The sequence below is a fragment of the Pleuronectes platessa genome, chromosome 7 (genome assembly GCF_947347685.1).
Source record: "Pleuronectes platessa chromosome 7, fPlePla1.1, whole genome shotgun sequence".
NCBI lineage: Eukaryota > Metazoa > Chordata > Actinopteri > Pleuronectiformes > Pleuronectidae > Pleuronectes > Pleuronectes platessa.
The window spans coordinates 14,401,720-14,415,393 of record NC_070632.1 but is presented as its reverse complement, the minus strand read 5'-3'; positions in this window follow the sequence as shown (position 1 = coordinate 14,415,393).

Sequence of the window (13,674 nt, the reverse complement as noted above, 5' to 3'; positions counted from 1 at the left end):
GTTAACAAATTAACCAACACATATGTGGGCCAGAAAGAAAAGTTGAGAAGAAAGGTGATTGATTGTTCCCTTGTTGCTCTCCTGTCAGCTCAGCTTCTGTCAGCAGAGGATACATGAAAGACGGAAACCATCGAACGCCCCTGGCCCCAAATCCCACATTTCTCTCACAAATGTAGAAATTCTTCGAAAATAACAAAAAAAACGCAAGAATTTCCCCCCTCCTCGTGACCCCATGAGTTTTCTGAATAAGAAGGAAAAAATACGTTTCTTTTGAAGGAGGTGTGGTGCTCACTTTTACTCATCAGAGCCCTGTGTGGAGGTCTCTGTGGTGGATGTGTGTGTGTTTTTGTGTACAAATGTGTACACTTTACACATGTGTGTGTGCTAAAAAGGAGCTGAGAGGTGGAGGCATGTGCAGAGAGCTGATTAGCAATCAGTGTTTTTTTTCGGTTTCCTCTGCTTGTGCTCGGTGACTGAGATGAAAAGGAGCGGAGGTGGAGGTGTGGGTGCAGGTGCTTGAATCTTTCTCTCTGGTGCCTCCCTGCGCAGCGGAGGAGCCGCTTTGTCCCTGTTATGGGCGAGTGTGGAGAGCTCCACAGTCCCAGTCACCCCTCAAAAACAGCAGCATGCTAAAAGCCGGCATGGTGCCAATTAGGACGGAGCAAGCAAACATATCCTCTCAAAAGAAAATCCTGATGAAAGTGCATATACATGTCATAAATTAAAGGTGCACAATAGATTGTTGGGTGTTTGTGTGTAAATGTTTAATTAACCTGCATGCCTACATCACTGCTGCGCTTTGCAGCTAAGGAATCAATCTACTTAGCAACCCATTTAACAATACGAGGCCTGGCTTGTATGACACATTCATTGGGGACAGCCGAGCAGTTGTTAATGTCTTCAAATTAACAAAGCCATTAACCCAAGTGATAATGGTGTGTTTTGTGTGTATGTGCGGGTTGTCCAAGGACGATAACTCTGAATAAAACCCCGCTCTAATTTTCTTTATGGCTCCAGGTGAATTATCTGTGTTTTAATGATCGCACACACATTTAAATCAGGATGCTAATGATCGAGGATGCGCTCAAACTGTCTTTGTTTCATCAGGAATAAAAGGAGCTAATAGAAAGGTTACTAATAATTAAAAGTTGGTGTTATTCCAGGACGTGGAATTGTTGTTCACCCGCAGCAATTCTACTGTTCGCCGTTTCAATGTTTATCCAGCTCCTCATCATTGCAGGTGAATGAAAAGATTTATATGAATATTGATTTAAATACCCATTCAGTTCTTCATGTTTTTTTCTGCAGTGATACATAATAGTGAGCAGACTGCATCCCCCCCCCCCCCCTCCTCCTTTTTGTAAAGATCACAGAACAGAGAGGGGGCCATGATGACCCCATCCCAGAGGAGCCTGCTGTTTGCCTGCAAGGTAAAGAGCTGGGATGCAGAGGAGTTTTTTGATTTAATCACCGTGCTCTGCAGTGCACAATGTGTACTAGGAGGAGATGGCAATTATAACGCCTGTGCCGGCCTGCTGTCCTGCCCGTGTGGTGATGTATTCCCCCGGGCGGTGTAGGGAGACGGTGGCGGGGGCACCGCTACCATGAAAGAGAGCAGAACTCCCCCTGCAGACAAACCAGGCCGGCTTATCACTCTGCACAGAGAGCCAACAATGTGCTGCTCGTAGTTAGCGCCTCTGTTTGAGCAGAATAAACACCTCAAAAACAAGGTATTTCTTTTGTGTCTCCTTTCGTAAGTGTGCACTTTTCTGCCAATCCCAAAAATCCCGGAAACCACACTGACCCAGTTTACTGCCTCAAATCGATCTGATTACACAGCTTTGAACACAGTGGTTTCCCATTTCCCTTAATCCTCATATTAATCCACATTCTCACAGTCCAGATTTGAAGCGCCCGTTTTGATGGTGTTGTTTATACTAAGAGGAGAGGATACGGCATTATGATACAATATTGATATTTCCATAAATAAGTACTAGTGCCGGCTCTCCCACATACTGCATTCTTCAGACTTCTTCACACCGAGAAGAACTAGCTCAACAACTTTTCATATTGGATCAATCCTACAAGGAATATTGTTGTTTATTGGCAAACATCCTGACACATCATCATACACAATGAGGCGGGCATGAATAATTAATATCCTCTCATACAAAATATTCACTCGCGCGCTCCAATGGTGTTTACTCCCCTGCAGACATCCATACTGAGGATAACCTCTGCTGTTTAGAGGAGCTCTGCTCTGCGTCTCACTTCTCCGCCGCTGAATGCTGAGAAGTTACAAGAGACACAGTAACAACATAAAAGCGTCAAGAAATAGATCAGTAAATACACAGCAGCACTGTTTAAAGAGTAGCGCTCAAAAAAACACTGGGATTGTGTTTTTGGAACCAGGAAAAATAGTGGAAGCAAGATGTGGAGAGTGAGGCTGGAATCACAGAGGAGACGAGAATGGACTTAATCTGACTTTTGCCATTTAAATTAAGAGGTTGAGGAGCAGAGGAAACAAGTATAAGACTTTCAAAAGGAGGATCTGCTCAGTGGCCCATAAAAAGCCTTTGTTGAATTTGTCATTTGATTATAATAATTGCATTCTTTTGAATTTCTCGAGGCCACATGTATGACCTATGTGCTCTGTCTTTGTTTGCGGTGTTTGTTCAGGTCTGGCTCCAGCTGTTAACACATGTTTGGAATGGATTTGATTTGACTGGCTCCAGAGATTTACGGCCTTCCTACTTCTCGATTCTAATTGTTGCCGAATTTCTCTCCGTCAGCCACATGAATTATGCTCTGGTAGAATTGACTGTTTTTGGTAACACTCGTGCTACATTTCTGCACATTTCTATTAAAGTTAGTACCTCTGGTTTCGCATAAAACCAACAGACTTACAAGTGAATTTTGTATACCTTAGTGAATGTAACCCAGTTGGGTCCTGTAGACAGTGTACAACTGAATATTAAGTTAGCGACTGACTGACTGATGGAAGACGGTGCAGCCCTGGGGAGACGTCTTAGTGGGAGAAGTGACACTCCCCTTGTAACTGTCTCGGAAGTCAATGCCATCACACTGTCAAACTCAGAACCTGCTACCCGCATTTCTTTTATTCCCCCCCCCCCCCGTCTCTGCCTTCGAAATCATTCCCACAGCCTACAGCTACGAGTGCAGACTTTTAGTGCACGTCCGCTCTAGACGGGAAGTGTGGGGGACGGGGCGCATCCTGGGCCGCCCTCACCAGGGAAAGTGACAGTCTGGATAATTGGCACTAATCAAGTGACTGCTTGTATTGAGAGAATGTCGCTGTATCTGCACGGTGAGAGGTATGGGGATGACCCACAGAGGTGGTGCCCAAGGCCGTTGCTCTCCTACAATAGATCCTGTCAATCCACAGCGTGTGACAGTCATCGTCTACCAGCGCCGCTCCTCTTTGGTCAATATGCAAAAACGAAAAAAGTAAAAAAAGAAGAGTGTCAGCGAGCTGGAGAAAGAAAGAGAAGAGAGCGAGGGGGGGGGGGTGATGGGAGAGGAGAGAGAGTGAGTGAGAGAGACGTTTCCGATCTCACATGAAATCTGGGATGTTATGGAGAGCGTACTACATTATTCTTTTTTATAATTCCTCTCACAGCTATTGCTTTGAATTACAGAGGACTTTTTTGTCAAGAGCGAGAAGGAGATGAATCAAAAATTCATCTGAAGAAGTTCTGCATCGGGCGAGGCGAGTGTACCTCTGGTGGAACCAACATTTGCAAAAGTTCTATCTCCTTAAGCAATTATTAGCGGTGATAGTTTGACATGTACAAGAGTTGTCAACAACTGACTTTAAACAAAGTACAAAGCAGAAATAAACAGTGCCTGGGGCAAAATTAACTTGGGGGACTAGCCACCTCATGAATTATAAATGGCCATCCATTACTGCAGTGAGTGGTGCTACCAGGAGGCTTCATTCACTGGAATAGACTAACCTATTTTCTACACATCTGAAAGTCAAGTGACAGTGAGCCACTAAAGGAAGCAGCAGGGAAAAATGAGCCTGTTATTTAGTAAACGAGTTGTGTAATTTCTAAATTGTACCAAACTAACCATGGAATACCCTCGGGGGTTTGTGTCATCTGCCATACACGTTCGCCTGCTAACTGCCATTCACTTGCAAATGAATTCCCCTCACAGAGCGCAATTTAATCCGTCTAATTAGCAAAGTGGCCTGTACATAAAAGCCCGTGTTTTATCTTTTTAATCCTCACCTCCCCGATGCAGCCTGGTAATAAGTGAAATGATGTCAGATCAGATCGTGCCGAGGCGTCTCTCAGAAAAGGTTTGCACCTCAGGAGAAGCAAAGTTTGAACTCATCAACTGAAGAAAAAAAGAGGCCACAGGTTCGGAGTGTTTCCTCTTTACATACCTTCAGTGTGTTTCCTTTGTCTTATTCTCAAGGTGGGAACGTAGCACATCTACTGACCTGAGATAATCAAGAAGAGGGATTAGACAAGTTCCCATGATGCCGCCGTGCCAGAGCCACGAGGAGTGTGGCTGGTCAACATTGATAAAAGACGGAAGCATGTCCTGATCAGGGACTTGTGCCTAGCCGTGCCTTGTGGGCTCTGTATCAGAAAGGGTGAGAGCAGCTGGATTGGCACCTCTCTGGGTACACGGCTGTAACCACTGGAGAACTGTGGAGCCTGAACTGCTGAAGCTCCCTGTAGAACAAGACACACACCAAAGGCTTCTTGAGATATGCAGAGAAAAGAGATGCTGGAAGTCAATTTAACAGACACTTTGGGTGGATGAAATGAAAGAATCTGAGGAGGAGACTATTCTTCTTTTGACATCTAATTCTAAAATCCCTAGCATGTCTGCATGAGGAAAGCATATCTCACTAACCACTCATCTTATCAGCTTCACACATGTTTATTCTTAGTGGCCCAGGGAGGTGCAGTGGGACATTTGCTGCAATTTGATCACATGATACTTTCAATATTAATAAAAGGGATAGGGTTAACATGTCTTCTTCTACGTCCTCGGATAAACTACAGCAGAGTGCAGCAACTGGGTCAAACTGTGGCTCATTCAACACCTGATCATTTTGATAATCAACATATCGGACTGACACAGACATTAAAATGTGCAGTGAAATCTGATCTCCGTCATGGCAACAACATTCATAGAGTCACTTCATCTTTAGCAATTTGTCAAACAAAGTAAAAGCATTCATTAATTTTGTTGCTCCAATGCCTTATATTGAGTTGAAATAGAACGCTTTTATTTTGAAAAGCTGTTAAGACTAGGTCTATTGCTTTAACAGACCTGAACTGATCTGAGGTAGCCGATTGGCAATGTCTGAAAAAGTAGCATTATTTAAATATGTCATTCAAACTTACATAAAAAATATATGTGTGAACAGTAGGAAAACAAATTCAGTTTCATTTGATGACAATTTTTGACTCAAACATCATAATTGCCGATAAACTAGGTACGATGAACACAAAGTTTTCTAACTTGCACCAATGCCAGGTAATAATTCTGCAGTGGCTCCACATTTCACAACAGGACAAACAAACAGCAGGGTTAGAACAGACACTGCTCTCGTACTGTAAAAGGAGTCTCACATGTAATCATGATCTCTTTTTAATCTGTCACATCTAGGGGGAGTTTTTTTGGGGCTGCAGTCGGCTCCTCTCCTGTCGCACAAACACAAGATGGTGACTCTGCAAAGAGGACACACAAACACAGAATCTGTGCAAGCGAAGGGTGGGAACAGTTTGTCTCGTCTTTCTTTCAATGCGCACAAGACACAGTTTGCTTCTCCAACTCTGCATCTGCCTTTCTCCTCTCCCGTTCCCTTTTTGCAATTTGCGAGTCTTTGCACAGTGAGTGCGGCTCCGCCTCATCTTCAAAAGACCAGTAAATACAATCTCTCTTTACACCAGTGGAAATGCACACAGAGCTGAATACAGTAGGAAAACAACACTGTGATCCAGCTCTACAAACACCGTGATTGGCAGGTGTGTGGCACAAAGTGGAATTCAAGCACAGCTTCACACATTAATTGTAGCTGCCGTTAAAGGATGTTAACCAATATATATTCAATGCTCCCTTTTTAGACTCAGTTCTGAGGAGTCACTCTTCAAGCACGGCGGCGGTACGTGAGCCGCACCGCTGCAGATTTCAGGAGACTTGAAATACCTTTTTGTTTGTGGGAGCGTCACTGCAGAACAACATCCCCCCCAGCTGTTTATTGGCAACAAAATAAACTAAAATAACTTCAGTTTGTTTTGAATTGAAAGTCTTCATAAATGAAAATAAACAGCGCTGCAGCTATGTGCTGCCGAATATTCTTTCCCATGTAAATGAACATATATTTACTCTGTATACTTTGCTACATCAACATATAAGAAAGGTCTTTTTTTTCTTATTTGACTTGATTGTTTTGACAAGGTCGAGAATTATTCAGCAGCCTGGACACACCGAGGCCTCCGTGCTTTGTTGTTTCTGATTAAGGGGCTCCAGTTACACGTCTATGCTAATGCAAAGAACACAGGACACAGTGAAGAACTTTGCAGATGAAAGTGTCGGAGCTCTGATAAAAGGACAGTGAACACAACACTGAATAACATTAGCAAGGTGGAGTTACTTTTCCTGACTTATAATTGTCCAGAATGCCTGGGAGATACACAGATGAGTTCAGCAAAAAACCTTGTTTTGCATAATACACAGCTTTGCATGGGAGCAGGGAGGGGCAGGTGCGAGTGATCTTCCCAGTGTCTCCAAGTCATTTTGTTTATCATTCAAATGAAACCTTGTTCCATTATCCATGAGGGAGCGGGAGTAATGTGTTAATGTCCCTCACTCATGCCTCGTCTTTTGGTGTGAGCTGACAGCACGGCACCCGTCCACGCCACAGATGAAGAGAGACAAAAGACAGAGGGTGGCGAAAACAGGTAATTACCTCATACCTACACTTTTTTGTATAAAGGCGACTCCCCTCAGCAATCATATTTCTGTGTATTATAATTAGGCCGACCAGGCCACCGTCTAGGGATGCGTTTGAGGACACGAAGATACGAGGACTTTGATGAAATCTGAGGTGTCAAGCAGACATGAAGGGACCGCAGCACTTGTGCCCAATCACTCAAGACTGGTGCTGCTGCAGTAAGAGAGCCTCCTCGTAGGGACTGCTTTGCCTTTATCAGGCTCCATGTGATTGATTATTTAGTGGGAAACTCCGAAGCTCGAATCAGTGTGAAGCCAGCAAATAAAGTCAAATAATAAGGGAGAGTGCAGGTCTGAGGGAGGGAAAGATCTCAAGATGTTTTTGAAACGACTCGGAGTAGCCAAAGGCGAGTAGATCTTCACGCTTTCATATCCCCCCTTTTTAATATTTCTCCCTCGTTTTAATGATGTGCTTCCTATCCTTGAGTAAAGTTCTTCATAGCCAGTCTTTTTGCCAGAGAGGATTTTTTTTCACTCTTTGAAATAAAATGTAAGTATATATTTAGTCTCCTAGTTCAGAGGCTTACAGGCCATGGCAGAAATTCAAATTTGTGCTTTCATGAATAAGCATATTGACGGTTGTCTGGCTATTGCCAAAGTGCTAACAATGTATTAATAAACAGTGTGTGAGCTTTGCTCTTTAGCTTAGCTGGAGGAGTGTGAAGCTTCAGTATGTAAATTAACAAAAAATAATCACGTTATTAAAAATATGCATTTGGATCTTTTCCATCATCTGTGTGCTCCGGACGAAAAAGGTATCAATCTGCTATCAAGAGATTATTTACAAATATAACTAAAGAAAATAAACAGTGTGCACATGCATAGAAATGAATATAGGTATATGGAGATTTTTGCAAAAAGAAAAATCAAATATTGATGATTATGGTGGAGAAACTTCCAACAGGAAAAAAACAAAGAATTCCGCAGCAGCAGGCGGGAGTCATGCGACACCTATAAGTGTTTGAGGCCGAGAAATCAAAGCCGTGCTTTTGATATGAGCAGCCTCACAGAGGTGTGCTCTGAACACAGATATAATGAAGGGCTCTCAGTTACCAGCCACAGCCTCGTACTGCCACTCACACACCCTGAGGCCGACTGAACGTACCTGCATCTCCTTTTCTCCTGCACTAAAACACACTGGGCAAACTTAAAAGGACGCGCCACTCATAAAGTTGGCATGTGTGACATTTCTCAGCTGTATTATGAATGTGGAGTCACCGTGCCCCATGACGTCGAGATCGTAAAACATAAGATTGCACTGGAGATACGCAAAATACTGACGAGAGACACACAAAATAACAAACTGGATATGTGCAGTCATTTACTGTAATGGAAACCTAATGAGGAGTCATGTAATTTACAAAAGAATCTAATTGCAAAAGACAAATAAGAATTTCTGTTCTGTTGACAGTTTGTTGAACTGATTGTTCTGTAGTCTACTGCAAGAAAATATTAACAACTTTCCGACGTTGAAAAGGAAATATGTATAGAGCCCCCCCACCCTCCCCTCCTTTGTCTTAAGGCAGAGATAGCCATTGAAAAAGTGCTGCTTCAGTCTCCCTCTGTCTCTGGGCATAGCTTTGATCAGTCCTACCTCAAGACTTATCCTGGAGGGAGCGCTGTACTCCTATTCTCCATGGCTAATCACACTTCCTGTCTTTGTTATGTGCTTTAGACAAGCGTCAGATAGAAAGCACAGGAACAGATTTGCCCCGGGAACCTGCAGAATAAAGCCTCTGGTTGTGCTGTGGCTCGTCTTCTCCAGCGGATTGCCTCATGAATATTTCCACTGTTTGGGAGTGGAGGATTTCAACCCATTGCCGCTTTAAGAAAAAGGTTCTTTTGAAAAAAACCTTTCAGAGTTCAACATGCCAGAGTAAATGTGCTGCATGTCACCTGATGGTATATTTTTAGCTGTAACACGGCTGATGATGACAGGAGGCATGAAGACCAGAGGTTAGATCCTGCTGTACAGTCTTCACTCCGAGCGCCTCTCGAACCAGTAGAGACGAGATAACAGTTAACAAAATCATTTCACATGCACAGCATATTCTTTGGGCTCAGGCAATATTGCTCTGCCTGCCACCAGTGGCACTTTTCACTGAGAAACGGGCTTTGTGTAATTCAAGCGAGCGCAGAAAAGACCATTTTTGCCAGGAGCCAAAAAAGAATCAAAAGAAACAGACAAACATCCTTTTTCTTTTTTTCAAGGAAGCTGAAGGTTTCAAAATCCATCTTGTGTTCTATTTCTGAACAGATTTCCATATCCATGGCCACCTGAGAGAGGCCAGGCCGCTCCGGCCAACTTCCTCACAGGGGGAGGAAGTAACGGCGACAGCGACACAAACCGTCTTGCACCCTTTCCAGCACCCACGCCACTCCCCATCCTCTGCAACACCAAGAGTCTCACATGCAAAGGGGAATTAATCACCCTGTTGAAAAAAATTGAAAACCAACAAGAGCATTTGTGCTTTTACTTCTATCTGTCTCTCTTTTGTATTCTTCTGCTTCAAAGCCCGTATCTCTCTGCTGTGCTCCAGGGTTAATTAACATGAACCAAACAGTGAATGATCAGAGAGAATGGAAAATCTCCAAAGGTTAAGTGTCACATGGGAAACGTGTTGTCAGAAGAAGAAGAGGAGGAGGAGGAGGAGGCGGAGGAGGAGGAGGAGGAGGAGGAGGACAGCAGTTTCTTCCCCACACGTTCAAAAACCAAATGAGAGAGAAGTGGTGCAGAGGGAAGAAATTTGTAGACACCTTTTCAAAACTTTGCATTTCTCCTGTCAGAGCTCCAGCGTGCGGGTTCAAACAATATCTGTAATTCTGTGACAACCTCATGAACAAAAGAATTCTGCAGTTTCCTCAAACCCGCTGATATTTCAGTGGATAAACTCTCACAAAATCATTGCTCTCCGCTTTAGAGAAGTATACACAGTTCTCGTGATGAGCAGAAGATTGTAGACACCCCCCCCCCCCCACCACATCCATCCCACAGTTAATCACTGCTTTTAAAGACCTACTCATTGAAATTGCGTCTCCTCTTGGTTTATCCCCCAGAGGGAAGAAAAGAAAATGACTTCATGATCCACAGATATCCTGGACGTCGTGTCTCGCAGGTGAAACACTGAGATTTCTCTCTGTAATAATTAACATGGGCTCCTCTTCTCTCCCTGTGGCTTGTCGCTGACATTTGGTTCATGCTTGAGTGTCTGCCTAGCTGATTTCAATCTCCATTGCATGAAGGTGAGGCTGTGTTTGTGTGTGTTTGCGTGCGTGTGGTGTGTGTGTGTGTAGGGTCCAGTGGCTAGTTCCACAAGGACATTGGTGATGGGGCCTGCCTGAGATGGGATTAAGCATCATGCTAATATGGATTAGGGACCCACTCAGTCAATCCAGAGCCACCAACAGGTTAGAGGCTGAAAGCTAAACGCTGCAACACAAATGAGTCTTGTCGGCCTGTTTGTGTTCTTGCCTCTCTGCATTATGCAGAGGGTCATATCTCACTCACTCGTCAACACATATTTTGACAATTCCCAAATTTATCATCCTGATCTCGATACATCCTGCGCACGGTGACACACCGCGGTGATTTACGCCGTGCTCCGAGGATGAAAACACCTCGGAATGGTCACCTCGTCCGCCGCCGCTACAAGCCTTATTTTACATTATTACATTATGTATGCAGGCTGGAGTATGGATAATGGATGAATCTAAAGCAAAGCAGTTTAATTACCCGCCATCATTCTGTCTCACCTAGATGCGGAGCACACATCTTATTAGCCATGGTGTAAATAAACATTAATATGCCACCCTGATAAAGAGCGTCCTCCCCCTCACACTTCCTGGTATATTATCATCATCGCCGCAAAGTACACACGCCCAAACTGATTCGGTGGCATGTGCAAACAACGGCCGGGCCGCTGAAGCCAGGGCCAGACCATTACAAGCACTTCACAGAAAATTATCATTAGTGCATCTGGCTGGAGGCCACGAAGCCCCATCAAAAGATTAAACTGTACACACACACAGTGTTCTCACTAACCCTGTATGACATGAAGCAGAAACCCTGCATCCAGTGGCTGACATCTGATCAAAAACAAGAGGATCACTACAATCTCAGAGCGGCTCCCTGACAGAAAACTCCCTCCTGCGTGAGTGGCGTGTGGCAGAATCGGCTCAGGGGATGAGATTGGTCTGAAGGAGCGGAGACAGTGGATATATGGTGGGTAGAAAGCATGTAGGTTAACCAGCCACAGGGTATTCTTCATCCCCTCAGCACATGGAAATGGAGAGGAAGCTTCAAGCAAAGAGAAAACTCAGCATCCCGTCCAGCCCTGAGCTGCAAATACTGCTGATCTGATAAACTACATAAAACCTAGTCGTGTCTCCAGGGCGTGCTTTTTAACAAACTGGATTGTGACTCGAACCAGACGTGATTGATTTAATGCGCAGCTAATAACTGCACACCGTGTGTACATTCTGTAGGAAACAGGCTGAAATGAAGCAGTGCACTTCACATACAGCCTTTTTGGAACCCTCAAGATGACAGAAGCCGAACTCTTCAAAGACATACATTGTGTTGCGTGTCCACAAAGCTCTTTTATAAACTTTCTCGGCTGCGGATGGACTGACTGCAGCCGGAGCCTGAGAGGAGACAGGCCTTTTGCTGCTCTCTTGTGTTGTTTCAATCACCAGTCGGCCGCACAAAGGAGGCAGCCTGATGGCAGGACGGGTGCACATCGCTCCTCTTCCTGCGCTGTTGTCTCAGTTTGAGCCTCATGAAAGGAAGCGGGCCTTACGCTGCCAGAGGCGGAGGATCCAGCTCTGCGGTCTGAGCGGGGAGAAACATCAGCAGAGCGCCATTCTTCAGAAGGAGATGTCCTTCATTGTGGTGCCAACTTTCCCTGGGGCGGCCACGTTGAGACACAGCCTCTTATTTACCATATACAGGATCTGTGCATGGCCTTAATGAGCTAGGATCTGCAGCATCACAGAGACAAAGGCCACGCTTCCACTGAAGAAGCTTTGGTTTTGCTGAATTAAATAATGATAATTAAGAAAATATTAATCAAACTCGGGCTCTCGCGGCTCTGAAGATGTGTTGAGGGAGCAGGTCTTCCAGCTGAGCCTGTAGGAGTTCTCATTTAGGAGTATGCCTGCGACCTATAGAGCTGCAGGCAAACACACACACACACACACACACACAGATGCACACAATTAAAAGCAGACCTTGGTGGCCTACTACTCTATAATTAAATACCCTTTGGTGCCTTGCACAGAAATACTGAGCCAGGTTCACACGTGTCAAGGAGAGAGAGGGAGAGATGAGAAGAAACGCTAAGAAGCTGTCGGTTGTCTAAGTTGCGAGTTCTGTTCGAAGTGATGAATTAATAAAAAGCACAAACTAATATCTTCCCAGTGTGCAGTTGGTATGTCTGGCGGGCCGGCAGCAGCTCTACAGCTGTACTGTGAAACTTTAATGCTGCTGGATGCCTGCAGCGCCGCCCGGGCTTTGTCTCTGAGGTGAAGCGAGGAGGGGGGGGGGAACCCACATGTTCGATCTAACTGGGACAAGTGCTGGAAAAATGGAACAGGATGGGTCTGACCTTTAAAACCACCAGGACACAGTGAACTAACAGCTGGGACTGGTCACTGGTTCACTGTGGGTATATTAGATTATTTAAGAAATGTTTTAAATGATCTCATCGATCTATCCTCAAATTCAGATGTTACTGGGTGATTATCTGGTATTATTCTTCACCTTTTAGGCTTGTGAGTGATTGTCATTTGGCTCTAGTTGTTATGGTAATGCGTGGTATTCCATCTCCTTCCCAGCATGCTCTGTGTTTGACATTCATGGGGTTAAAGTCCTCTGAATGATGAAGTGCCAGCGTTTGGGACAGTAAATTGCATCGTTTCAATCGAGAGGAGAGTTCCCCTTGGGTTTGCTGCAGGTCCCTGTGGGCTGGCCTTGAACAGAACAGCATGTTGTACATCCATATAAAAAGGGAAAAATATGGGGCTACTTTCCCCTTTATGATGAAGAGATTAATCTGTCACCATATTCAAGCATAAATCCCACTTCCTGCTTTGGAAAAAATACTGTTTTACCTTCTTTTACACTATATTTTATTTTTTATTGCCAATAAACATAAACCATCACAAAGGGCTAATGTTCTCATCAATATTATTACAAAATGATCATAAATCCAGCGCCTTGTTAAAAATTGATGCCGTTTTTCTCCCTAGCTACTCAACCAGTGAAAATATTAGACAGAAGCATTATTTTATCAGGCAATTGCCCCCCCAATAATAGATGATCTGCTTTCATATTTGAGTTACAGTACACCGCTTCATTTTCTTTAGATTATTAAGTCCGTGTTCCCCCTCACATCCTCTTCCTCAGTGCTGCGTAGATCAGCAGTACTGCTCCTGCCTTTTGGGGCCATTTTTTCCTTATACTTCAGTAGAAATGCCTTGACAACACTGTGGTGGTTACTTCTCCATCCTGAGAGACCACAAACTAAACAGCAGAAATGCACTGTATAGATGCTTGTTTAGTGGTTATGCAAATCATCGTTGCCAGAGGTAAAATTAACATTTTTAATTAAAATATTAGCACCAAACAAACACAGAAAAACACACTAATGATTAAATCATCTTGATGGAAGC